We start from the raw sequence: 14036 nt of genomic DNA on the forward strand, positions 1-14036 counted from the left end.
ACTATTAATTTATAAAAAAAAAAAAAAAAAAAAAAAAAAAAAGCAACCCTCTCCTCTTGCTTGCTTTACACAAAATTTCTTTATGAATTCTTAGTGTGCTATAAATGTCTTGGCTTCACAGGCCTTACCTGCTAATCATTAAGATAGGTTAATGCTTAGTGTTAGAAACATAAATATTTTGTGCTGGGGGATCCCAAAAGTTTGTCACATCTTAGAATCTGCTTCGTCCAGTGACCTACAGCACCTGCCCGGGAAGACTCAACGAGACAGGGCATGCCTCCAGCGCAGACCTCTGTCATCTGCCTGCTTCCAGAGACAGAAGCTGCAATGCTTCACTGCTGCCAAAGGCTCGGGCTTTCACTGAATTCTGTCACTCTTCTAAATCCCTTACATTCTGCCTGCCATAACGCTTTGCATCAACAAATAACTCAGTGAGCTGGATGTCTCACTGGAGCAGTTTTCTCCTGAGAATACAAAGCCTGCTGATTAGTGATTTCAATGCTGCCCTCTAGTGTTTAAATTCCAGTATTTGTTTAGTATTTCCTATGCACTTTCATTCAAATCCTGGTATCTTGACATCTCTGTTTCTTTTTTTGAGGATGAAAATTCCTGCTCTGCTCAGTCTCTTTGTGGAAACTGCATCTCCCATCATCCTTGTCAAACTGATTTCTTCATACTTCTTCTGTGTCCAGTAGAGAGACATGGACTGTGAGCTGCATCCAGGATTCATTCACAAAATGAGCTTATAAAGAGGCATAACCATCCATGGATTCTTTGTTCTTCTCCACATAGTTCAGAGCATTGTTTTATATTCTGATTTCTACTGAATTAAGAATTTCAGAGAAATTAAGAAATTTACTGAATTAAGGTTTCAGAAAATTGTCCATATTTACTAAGAGTTTTTTTCCCTGAATGCCAAAAGCCCATTTAAAATTATACATATCCATAGGGATTTTTTCATTAACCTTTTCTTATCTTACGTTTTTACTTTCATCACCCAGCCACATATTTCTGTAGTTCCTTTGCAGCCAGCTTTACTCTTGCATGTTGTGAATAATAATACTACCCACTTTGTCACTTCACTGTGCAATGCCTTTTCTAAAATATCAACAAAGAAATTTGAGGTTCCAATTCTGAGCTCTGTGGGACTTCCTAACAATCATTCACCAAGTATCCCTAACTTTTTAACCAATTGCTAGCACAGAAACATAGAAACTGCTGCTTTATGCACAAAAGTACAATACTTGTCCCCAGAAACCTCACAGTTTCATATCTGCAATTAATTGTTGGCTCTAAAGAACTTTAAAAAAGGACAGTTACAATAAGTAACAAAATGAATGAATGACTGAATAGATGACAGGAGAATAACACAGGCAGTGAAATGTGTCAGAACAGTAAGACAGGCTAAAATATGTCTGTATTTTATTCTTAGGCAAACGTCACACAGATTTTAGTTGATTTCTGTGTATTGTGACCCCAGAAAACTCAGGAAGACCAAAACAAGAACTGGTCCGAAGGCTGGAAGGAAAAATAATGTGACACAGCATTCCAGTGTATTTATGAAGAGACCTCATACACACACCCCTTACTACACATACCCCTTATTATGGGTATGGCTCATTCTTCTGCCAATGAAGTGTGCAGTGGAAATTTCCACTGCAAGTTAACAGCACATTTCCACCCTTTAGCCTTACACATACTGAAGTGTTGCAATGCTTTATGGTGGTTGAAAGTATAACCTTTACTTTAGGAAAGATAACTAATCTTTTTAAATCTAACTAATCTTTCTTTATTCTCCCCAAAATGATTTTTTTTATAGTTCTAGTGGGAAATACATAGAGATAGTAATTTAAATTATAAGGAGTGTTCATACTAAAACCACAACTGTTTCATTTTATGTAGTTGAGCGTTTTTACAGATAAAAGAGACATAACAGAAAGGCAAAGAATAAGTTAAGAGAAATAATCATGAAGAGGAAACAACAGAAAGAATTTCTATGAAGTTATTTCTTCAGGCAAGATTTTGCAAAAGAAGAGAGCAGAAGAAATGGAAATGACACCAGTGAGGAAAAAATAAATAAATAAATAAATAAAAATTATGATTTGGCTGTACGAAAAAGGGAAAAGGAAGGAAAGTGTATTTTGAAGATATAAGGGGGCAGATGACCAAACCTCCCATTCCTCCTTCACTTTTCTTTGTCATTTTTCTCAACTGTTTTGCTAAGAGAACTGTGGGCTGGCTAGGTTCACCTCCCAGAACACTCTGACAAACTTTCATTTTGTGATTCTGACAGCACTGCAACTTCTTCCGCTTCCTCCGTTTACTGGGATGCATGAACATAAAGCACAGCAAGGAAAAAAAAAGAGGATGCAAGGGTGATAATGGAGTGCCTTGCAGTTCCCAGACAGGACTACTTCTTTCCTGGGAGTCTTTGATAGCAGCAGTAACTTTCTTCAGATCTGACATACGAAAGGGTGACAAAGACTTGGAAGCTGCTGCCTCCTCAGTCATAACCAATTTGCCTTCCTTTCGTCTGAATATCAGTGACAGTATTAAGTGTCAGCCCAGTGTAATGCATTCAGTGCTTAGTTTTTGAGAACACCTGTAGCTTTGCAGGAAATATGATATTAATATTTCTAATCCTTCTTTGTTTAGGCTTCTGTTTTTACAATTTTGTGCAAACTGGGAAATTTATCTCCCTTTCTTTGTCCCACATTTAAGCCACTCACTGAGGCATCTACTCCTTTAGCATCTCTTCTTATTACAATTTTCAGTAGTGTATCTTTAGAGCAAGCCTCAGTAACATTCTGCATTACCTACTTGATCTTTCTGTTGAACTGCTCCAATAAAAATGTGTCACTGAAAGCAGTATTTCAGTCCATCTATTTGATCATGTACTTTCCATCTTCGCAAACTTTTTTCCATCTACTATATCATATATTTTTCATCTTCTTGGCTTCAAAACTTCTTTCAGTTCAACATTTTTTTTCAAGCGTGAAGAAATATCTCTGCTTTCCTATGTCTGAACCAACCTTCAGAGTCAAGGAACAATATGACCCTTGGATGCAGTCTCACAGTCAAAGCAGACTGAGGATAAGTGGGCTGTCTATGTACTTTAATTACTAATAAGCTGCAGTAGAGTTGAAAGCCTTGGTTATTTTTTGCAGGTGACACCTAACTGTCAGGTGACATTTTTGGTATTATACTGTGGCTGGAATCTGATTCCTGCTCTTTAGATTTCCCATTATCAAAAACTGAAACAGTGATTTTCACTAGATGGTTTGATTTGTAGGTTGTAAGATGAGAAAGAGCCTATTGTGGTAATGTAGTTTGATCTCCATGTCTTAAATAGTATATTGTTTGAGTAGATCCACTTTATAAAGCAATACCATTCTGCAGCAGTGACCCATCTTTTTCATTGCTCATCAGTCCTCCAGACTGTCATCTCCAAGTTTTGTCAGTAATGATTTTCTGTTTTCTCCCAGATAAATGATAAAAAAAAAATAAAACATAATTAGGAAAAGATATGATCTTTTGTGTATGTTGAGTATATACTGAATCATTCGTGAATATCCCGAATATAACGTTGTTGAAATTAGCCCATTCTCCTAGTTTTGTGTTCATCAAAACACTGTGCAGTGCAGAGTCAGTTGTCTTACTGAAGTGTCAGAAGCAATACTCCAGTCTCAGTCTCAGCAAAAAAAAAAAAAAATTGGTTGCATTGTAAGTAACTGTTTTCATTAAGTTTCTATTGAATGGCCACATTTTATATTTTTTTTGGTAATATCTGTCTCAAGACAGTAAATTTGTAATTATCTTGTCTGCTTACCTTCTCAATACATGTGCAGCATCAGCTTCTTTTTGTTTTTCAGGAATTTTTCCAGTGATCCATCAGTTACTGAAAATCATCAGTTGTGGTTCAGATAATTCTGAACTCTTTAGCACTTAAAATTTCTAAATGCAAATTATAATGACCTTTTGACTTAAAATATTTTTATAGTTTCCTATTTTTTTTCCTTAATTATTTACTTTGTTTCAGAATGGAAGTTCTGTAATTATCTTCCTAGAAAGTATACACTACTCACTTTTTCACTAGAAAGGTGTAGACCAGAAAAAATAACTGCATGCTGCTACTTTTTGCTAATATTTTAGTGTCCATGTTGTCGTGTTCTAAATCTAATATTGGGAACATATTAATTGTAATATATGGAAAATCTCATTACTATTCATTCTTCCTACTGAGCAATGACTTCTCTTTAAAAGTGCTTTTTTTTGTTTGTTTTTTGTTTTTACCAGTTTCCTAGCATTTTCATTCTTTTATTTATTTTTCTTGCTCACAGTTTCCTTTTTTGGAAACATATTTGTGAGTGTATTTTTGTATATATATACAGACACATGCACAGATCCTTGCTGCGGTCACAGTTTTTCAAAAAATTTGCCTTTCAAAATTTTCTTTATAAGTTTCTTCTTTCACTTCCAGTAATATTAGAATAATAGAAATATTTTCTGTTACATTTACATTTCTCTCCCAGATACATTTTGATTCAGTGATTTTCAGCAATATAAGATTCTTTAAAAAACTCCTCATAAAAATATAAATACATGGATGTGTATTAGTATCTGAAGTTTTCTCCTGCTAACATATAAAAATGTACTCAAATTAGAGATTTTGCCACTTCATTGTTGACTTTTCCGTGTCCATGTGTTCATGTGTTCAGTGTCTTTAAAGTTCCAAAACTGAGATTTGTATTTTTTGTTATAGATAATCATTCTTATCATCACTATTTCATCAGTGATTCTTGGAAAAAGAGAAGTTGGAAAAATAAATGTGGATAACTTCAGTTTACACGAGGAGTGGGTATACTCCATTATCTGCATTTAGAACTAAAGACACTTACGGAATCACAGAATCACAGAATGGCCAGGGTTGGAAAGGTCATCAAGGATCACAAATCTCCAACCCCCCTGCCACATGCAGGGCCACAAACCTCCACATTTAATACAAGACCATGACACCAGCAAGCCAGCCAACCAAGACAGGCAGGCAGCAAGGGGACACAACACCAGCCAGCCAGCGTGCCAACGTAGGTGGGAAGGGGCTGCAATGCTAGCCAGCCAAGATAGGCAGAAAGGGTCCAGGACATCAGCCAGCCAGCCAAGGCAAGCAGGCAGGGGCCTTTATACCACCCATCCAAGGTATCGTGGATCTCCAACCCCCCTGCCAGAGGCAGGGCCACCAACCTCCACATTTAATACTAGTCCAGGCTGCCCAGGGCCCCAACCAACCGGCCTTGAACACCTCCAAGGATGGGGCATCCACAACCTCTCTGGGCAGCCTGTTCCAGCACCTCACCACTCTCTCTGTAAAGAACTTCCCCCTGACATTCAACCTCAATCTTCCCTCCCTCAACTTAAAACCATTTCCCCTTGTCCTGCTGTTATCTACCCTTTCAAAGAGTTGATTCCCCTCCTGTTTGTAGGCTCCCTTTAGGTATTGAAAGGCTGCAGTGAGGTCACCCTGCAGCCTTCTTTTCTCCAGGCTGAACAAGCCCAGCTCCCTCAGCCTGTCTTCACAGGGGAGGTGCTCCAGCCCCCTGATCATCTTTGTGGCTCTCCTCTGGACCCTCTCCAACAGCTCTCTGTTGGACCTCACTCACTGTCCTCCTCAGATGGAACTCCTCTGTGATAAACTGATCCCTTGCTTGCCTGTTATGGACTGGTTCTAGCAGTGATTATCATTATGGTCAGCTGTGTGCTATGTATCGAGACCCTCGTAGTAGCTTGTTCTGTCTGTTCTTTAGTAAGTTGATTTTTATGTATTCAGGAACCTTTTTATAACATTGGTGTGACTGGGAAACTTGGAAACCACTTCTGACACATACCAAATCTCTTGTTCTGTTTCTTGCCCACTTGATTCTTCCTAAATAGATGAGACTGAGCGTGAAGTGGAAAGTTACAGGTATGCCTGGGAGTAAACCTTCCAAATTACAGGCTGAGGTCAGGCAAACTGTGAGCAGTATCCTAACAGTTCTCTCAAATGAGAGCAAACAAAGCTTCAGACCTCGTAAAATATTTAAAGCTGTGTGAAAGTCAGCAGTTTTTGTTGGCTACAGGCCTAACTTTGTTCTGGCTGCAGTTTGCATAAGGTTTGCATTCACAGAAAGCTCAAACAAAAATGTAAGAGGAAACTCAGCAAAATGATTTTGTTTTTGACAGAAGCCTCAAAGCAAATATTCTTGAGGACTTTCACTAAAAAATAGAATTTTGGCATAAAAATTTTTCACACCTTGCTCCAATTTTGTCAGAAGGTTTAGGGTTGTGTTTTCCCTTTCAAAGATGTATGGCCAAAGTTTGAGTTGTCAGGAGAAGAGATGAATTCTGAATACTGAATTTTAGTAATTTAGAAAAATCTAGAAGCTCTGAAAACAACGTTACCCTCAGCTTTGAAATCTGAGATTCTACAGTCGCCTCCATGGTACCATTGCGGGGATTCAGTCCCATGTCAACTCTCAGTTTTACCTGAAGAAACTGAATCATACCATTAAGTTGTTGCAAGAGTGAATTCATCTGCTTGTGCAAAAGACTAGAGAAAGGAATAGCAGCACCTTTTAACTCCTCACTACTACTGCTTTGAAACGGAGAAGTTCGGTTAAAGTATACCTTTAGGTTTCAGACCTAAAGAGTTTAATTTATTACAATAAATACGATACATAAAGGATCCCTGAATTTTCATTTTTCTGATGGCAGAAACAATTATTTTAAGGTAATCCCTGTACAAAGAGGGAATATAAAGAAATAAATTGTAAGTGGGATAAAAAAATAAAGTGAATCAAAAGAGAAATAAAATTAAGTGAAGTGTTTTGTCAGTGGTTGGAGCAGTATAATAATCTTTGTTGTGATCTTTCTTGCATTCTCAAATAAAATTGATGTGTGCGGAGGATTAAATAGGAAACTTGGAGATCTGTATATTGCATGCAGTGTCTTTCTACATATTTTATAACACATTATTACGAGCCAGATTTCTTTGTCTAAAAAGGCTACATGTTTCAGGATAATCAGCATAACCTTCATAATGACCCATGTATGAGCAACACAGTATATGTCATAATTGCTGCTGACTTCAGTGAGAGCATAATGAGTATCTTTAAACTAATTTTAAAAAAAGCAATTCACAGTCAGATACAATTTTTTCTGCTTACAGATCTGAGCATTTTCTTCTCTTTTGACTAGGAGGAAACTATTAAAGAATTAGCAGCTACAGAGCAGTTGTGATGCCTTTTTACAGTTTAGAGTTCTCTTGGTGCTATAGAGAATATCAATCTCTCTTGGGTTTTGCAGTGAATAATTATTAGAATAGTGAATATAGTGAATTATTATCAGTGTACTTCTTTATATGGCATAAATCCCTTACGAAGGAAGTGCTTCGTACCTGGTCTCCCTCAAACTTCTTCATTTTCACATCTTCAAGTCTTTATTTTTTATTAAAAGACAAAGCTTTGTAATAAGGGATGGATTTAAATACACATACTAAAATAATATATAATTAATTATATTATATTGGCATGTGTCTACTGAGATTCAGTCTCCTAGTAAAGGGGCAACAGAACAAAAGTGACAGAAGCTTGAGAATAATTTATAAATTTATATTATGATGTGCAATTGAATACAACTTCATTTTAAAAAGCCTATCTCTTCAACGTGTCTATTAAAACAAAATACAATTACTAATCAATTGTCATTTTAGAAAGTTAGTTAACCAAAAGCAATTCAAGAAGTTTTAACTTCTGGAAAATAAAAAACTTCAAAAACAGGCACATCTTAAAATTCTTGCATTTTCATAGCATTATCAGATGAGAAGTGTGTAAAGTAGCACAATATTAAGTACACCAAATATTAGGAAGTATGGCTCAGTGAGGAGTTACGTACTAAAAAGTCATGGTTCTGACATAAAGTTTTCTTTATTCTTGATGCCCCCTAGATTTATCAGAAACTGCGTTTCTACTCTCTATTACTTTGTAATAATTACTGCAGGAAAGCTCTCCCCATCTTCATTAATCTACAGCTGTGAGGGGTCTGGAACACAGGCCATATGAGAAGCAGCTGAAGGAGCTGGGATTGTTCAGTCTGGAGAAGAGGAGGCTCAGGGGAGACCTTACTGCTCTCCATAACTACCTGAAGGGAGGCTGTAGTGAGCTGGGGGTCAACCTCTTCTCTCATGTAAGTGATGGTAAGAATGGTTTCAAGCTGCATCAGGGGAGGTCTAGGCTGGACGTTAGGAAATACTACTTGTCTGAAAGAGTGGTCAGGCACTGGAATGGGCTGCTCAGGGAGGTGGTGGAGTCACCAACCCTGGAGTTGTTCAAGGAACGTCTGGATTTTGTGTTGAGGGATATGGTTTAGTCAGTGATATTGATGGCAGGTGGGTGGTTTGACTGGATGATCTTGAAGGTCTTTTCCAACTGTGGTTATTCTGTGATTCTGTGATTTTCGCTGTGTTTTTTTCCTGCCTTTGGCAGCTTCTCTCACATAGATCTATTCTTCCCTTCTGCTGTGTGCTCAGTTGTATCTTTTCACGTCTGCCAATGGTTCAGGGGTTATTCAGCAGACCATATTTGCACCCTGAATTGCTTTGTTCTGCTGTTTTCTGCTCAGTGATCTTCGACTTGCTGTAGCCAGAGGCTCTGCTTTACACTGCGTTTGTCCTCTCTGTTTCGTTCTGTGCTGTAATGGCTGTCCAAATGTTCTGCCTATCTGAAATCCCCGTCCTTCATCTGTTTACATCCCTTTTCTTCCCTTTAGCTGATTTCACTGAGAGGTTCATTTAATAAACCCCTGGTGCTGATTTCAGCTGTTAAACTGAGGATTAAACAATTCATTACCAAATAAAACTACATAGTGAAGCTTTTTATCATAGGTACTAAAGCTTATGAATATATAGTAGTATTTCAATAACTAAATTTTGTTTGGGGTAATAAATGAACTTCAGAGTCAAACTAAAGTAAATTGATTGAAGTGCACATGAAACAACAAAGTGTTAAACTGAATCTCTGAAACTGTTGTGAGTCTTAAGCCAGTAAGTCCTGTAGAAGCATCATGTATGTATGCTTTAGCTGCTTTATGTGCAAAAGAAGCCAGGAGACATACTGTCTCCAGAATAACATCTAGATCAGAAGAAAGCCCTTATTGTGGGAATCCATCTGGGGCTAACACTCCCAGGCAGTTTCTAACACAGTACTTCTGATTCTAAGAGATGGTTCTGCCAAACCGGATGGACCAACACAAAACATTGTTCAGGTACAAACATGCACTTCAAGAGTAAATACTTAATAGTAGCTAACAAACACACATTCAGATTTGAAATTGAAGTATCAAATACAACAAATTGTAGAAAATCAAATAAGTAACTTAATCACATCATGGCATAAGACTTCTAGCAATTACGTTTTGGGAAATTCCTTCTTTAAATTTCTTCTGTTAATCTGATGATGTAATATTTCCTTCCTTTCAGATTTTCCCCAGTAACCATTCTTGCTTCTTTGCATCCTTTATTTTCAAATTTCCTCACGAAAGAACGGGGGTAAATTAAAGTAGAACAAAAAGCCTTCAGAAAGTGCGGAAGGAAAGTAAATGCATGTACCAGAGGTGCAAGTAAGAAAATATTAAAAAATAAATATACATCTGTGTTATTACCTTTCCCACATATGTGAATTTAATCAGGTATTATAATAAACCAAAAGCTCAGTTTCTTGCTGGATAATAGATGTGACTTCACTACTATCCAGAATTCTCCTAGCAAGACACAGAACATGTATGGTATGAAAACTTGGCTGGATAAAATACGATTGCTGTATTTCTTACACATTACAGCAGGAAATAAGGACTAGCCCTACCCTGATTTAAAATTCTCAACTAAAACTGGATATTTGAGTAACTCAGAATCTCACGACATAATATTTTACAAAGCTTTTTAATCAATCAGTGATGTTAATTTTTTCTTCTGCTGTTATTCTTTATATTGGTAAAAGCAACAAACCCTCACACAGCAGTCACAAATGTTCCCAGAAAGTGAGATTCCTGAGCCAGCTTTCAAGAAGTTTGGAAGTTTGAAGGCTCAAATTACTGAGGAAAGCTGATGTTACAATGCCAATTACTTCAAATCATCCAAGATTTTGACTTTACAATTCTCTATATCAGGGCTGATTTTCAGCTATGAGCTTAAGCATCTCTTTATCTCTTCTTCAAGTACATTAGATCTAAGCACAACCTTATGCTGTATGTATAAATATATTTTAAAGTCTTGTAACATAGGAGTAATTTGTTGAATTAAGTAAGCATTATTTCCAAGTAATTGTAAAACAGTTCTCCAAGTTTTCATTTTCCACCTTCCATTTTACATATTTTACGGTGGGTTAGTTTTTTAGCAGTGTGCTAGCAATGGAAGTGAGACTCTAATGCCTTTACTTGCACTGAATAGTATATTTGCTGTCATTTAATTTGTGTATTTCAAATTTAAAACATAAGGTCTGTCTACAAATATTTTGTGTGCGTTAAGACTACTGTGTATTTATCCAAATGCATTCTATGCATTTCAAAAAAACTGCATTATGTAGGCAAAACTACTTGTAGTACAAACCTGTTACATAGAGTGAGAACAGTTTTTGCTTTAATACAAATAAAACGAGTATGTCTATAAAAGTACAAAGTACATAGCATCTGAGCTGCGGTAATTTAATGATATAGATTGCTTTGGTCTTTTATTTTGTGATCTCTGCTTAGAAGGCTTTTCATGAGGACATCAACAAATCTTGTTTAGAGCTATGACTTTATAACATTAGTAATCATGTAAAGTCATGTATTTGAGGATGAGAATAGGAAGGAAGCAACCTCAAATATTTTCCCATGTAAAGTGTCCTGTGCTGGTGTTCTAATGCATGAAAGGTTTCTGATACAAAACAAACAAACATTCCCAGTAAGAGAAAAATCTGTTCATTCTATGTTGAGGTTATATCTTTAATTAGTAGAATTAGCACCGACTTTTACAACACATCAAACTATACTTTAGCATAAAATTGTATAAATAAATAAAATGCATCAAGTTTAGATTTCTCTGCATAGCAGATGTGCAGATTATTTTGCACCTGACTGGAAAAAAACTTCAGAAAGTTGATATGGAGCCAAAATATGCATGGAGACAAGTAAATTGGCAATTGTAACATTTTTTTGCCAGCAGCTTCCTTAGTCAAGCAAATCAAGCGCCATTCTATCAGCACTAAAATCAGACAGCTTGAGACTCTGCTGCCATTCTAAAATTTTCCCTAAGCAAAGATACTGTAGTGGAAAATCCCCAGCTCAGAGGTGGGGATAGAGAAAAGTAATCATTTACCTGTCACCATGTGCCTGTAGCCTGCACCTGCCTTCCACACACACTAAATGTGTGTTACAAAATTCGAAAGGAAAAGGATCAGAAATACATGAAAGAGCAGATAAAAAGTGAGTCTGTTTTTTCATAAAATATAGTACTGCAGTACAGGCATGTAATAGCCATGAGCAAAAAAACAAGCTTTTGTTAATTTTTCTGCAAGGAGGACAATGGTGAAGCTATTGTTCATCTTTCGGTCTGCCCTGTGATGTTCCTTCTAAGACACTAGGAAGAAAGAAAAGCATTTTGGCCAAACACCAGTAGGTAAGATCAGAGCATGGCTGGCCTCTTCTTACACTGATGTGACTTCATAGTCTAGATAATTGAAGACCCATCCTGTTAATGCACTGACCCATTCAGATGAGGATATATACTTCTCTCCCTCCAGAAGACCAGTTGCTATGGTTAGGTGGTAACCTTGCTCTGTGGTTCACAGGAACAGACAGAAAGATAACACAATGCTACTTTGAGCCCGTAGGCTGGGCTGCCTTTCACCATCCCACCCCAGCATTCCAGTCCCTTCCTTGCTATGTTAGTCCAGAAATCACCCACAGTTACTTGCCCTGTGCTTTGAAATGCATAGTATAACTGAGCTCTATTAATCTCTATGTTTTGCATAAGTTGTGAAATATTGAACAAAAGGAGACCTCAAGGGAAAATTTTCTGTATCATCATAGTCTCCATTATTTCCAGATTTAAATAAAAAAAAAAAAAAAGATTTTTTTTTTTTTTTTTTTAAGGATATCTTACTTCATGGGGTTTATTTTCATCATACAGCTTACTGCGATCATAATGAGAGCATTATTCACCCAGACATCTTAAATCTTCTGTCAGCTCTAATTGACTGTAGTGTGAATGTAGTGGGAGCTCAAATCAGAAAAACTTATTAGCAGCTAATACATTCATTCAGTGGGAGAGTTACTGATTTCTTCTATTGGTTGCTGCTAGGCCTTCATCATATAAAGGGAGTTAACAGTCTTCACAGAATCACAGATGTTGGAAGGGATGTTAAGGCATGACCAAATCTAACCCCACTGCCAAAGCAGGCTCCCTGAAGCAGGTAGGTGTGACAGTTTGGTGTCCAGGAGGGTCTTGAACATCTCCCGAGAAGGAACACCCACAACCCCCTTGGGCAGCCTGTTCCTGTGTTCCATCACCCTCGCTGTGAAGAAGTTCTTATGCTCATTTGTGCAGAACTTCCTATGCTTTTGTTTGTGGCCATTTCAGCTCTGCTGAAAATCAGCCTTGTCCCTTTGCCTCCTGCACCTTAGGTATTTATAGACAACTGATCAGATCCCCTCTCTGTTTTCTTTTCTCAAGGCTGAACAGACCCAGGTTGCTCAGCCTTTCCTCATAAGAGAGGTGCTCCAGGCTCTTTATCATCTTCGTGACCCTCTGCTGGACTCCTAGGAGATCCCTGTTTTTTTTTTTTTTTAACTGTGGAGCTTAGAATTGTAGTTTAAATTTGGCCTCATCAGGGCGGAGTAGAGGGATAGGATCACCTCCCTTGACCTACTGGTCATGCTCTTATTAATGCACCCCAGGATACCATTGGCCTTTTTGGCCACAAGGTCACACTACTGGCTCATGACCAGCCTATAGTCCACCAGGGCACCAGGCCCTTTTCTGCAGAGCTTGTCTCCAGCAGGTCATACCCTAACATGTACTGATGCATACTAGGCCATCAGGACCTAGCAGTAATAGCAGGGCTGCGACATGTTGTCAAAATTCTGTATTGATCCTTGTTCCATATGACAGCTTTGCATTAATGTATGAGCTCTTAACACTGCTTGTTACATTCAGGTACCAATTGGTGGCCTCTGGCAGAAGATGGTGTTAACCACTGTGGTTAAATTCATTAGCAGTTATCTGCAGCTCTTCTAAGGTAAAGCCATAACTAGTTATAGTTGTAGAGTACTGTACTGATATTTAAGTGGATTAAAAGCTGCTCTATAAGGAGTCCAGCCACCATGACACTAGGAATGGGCCAAATTTGGTGATAACTTTGTCAGCTGCAATGAACTCTTATTCATTGATTAGAGCCCCAAGATTCATGAGTTAACATGAGAATGCAATCTCACTTTTTTTTTTTTTATCACCATTACTAAGACAGAAATGCCAATTTCTTTTTTCAAAAGCTGGCCACAATAAGTTGCATACATTTGTAATTTTTATTGCTGAATTTCTGAAGACAGTTTAAGAGGTAAATCACTGCCAGGATTATGGGAAGGCCAAAAAGCTGTGGGGAGTTGAGTGGGGGGCAACTGCTCAGAGACTGGCTGGTGTCTGTCAGCAGGTGGTGAGATGTTGCATTGGTAGTGGTGTGACATTTGGTGGGCATTTGTATTGTTAACTGGGCGTTGGTCTGTGGGTGGCAAGTAATTGTACACATATATATAAAGCACAATTATCATCACATTTTTGTTTTTATTTTCCTTTTCTATCTTGATAGCTTTTATTTCAACACACAAGCTCTAAGTCTTGCACCTGAGTATCAGTCAAGCTAGGGGATGTAAGGATAGAGCAGAGTCTTGTCAGAAAGGACCTGAGGGTATTGGTGGTTGGCAAGTTGGGCATGAGCCAGCAGTGTGCCCTCTCAGCCCAGAAAGCCAACTGT

This window comes from Centrocercus urophasianus, unplaced genomic scaffold, assembly GCF_019232065.1.
Source record: "Centrocercus urophasianus isolate 14NV4802_14NV808 unplaced genomic scaffold, USGS_Curo_1.0 seq_25, whole genome shotgun sequence".
NCBI classification, from domain to species: Eukaryota; Metazoa; Chordata; class Aves; order Galliformes; family Phasianidae; genus Centrocercus; species Centrocercus urophasianus.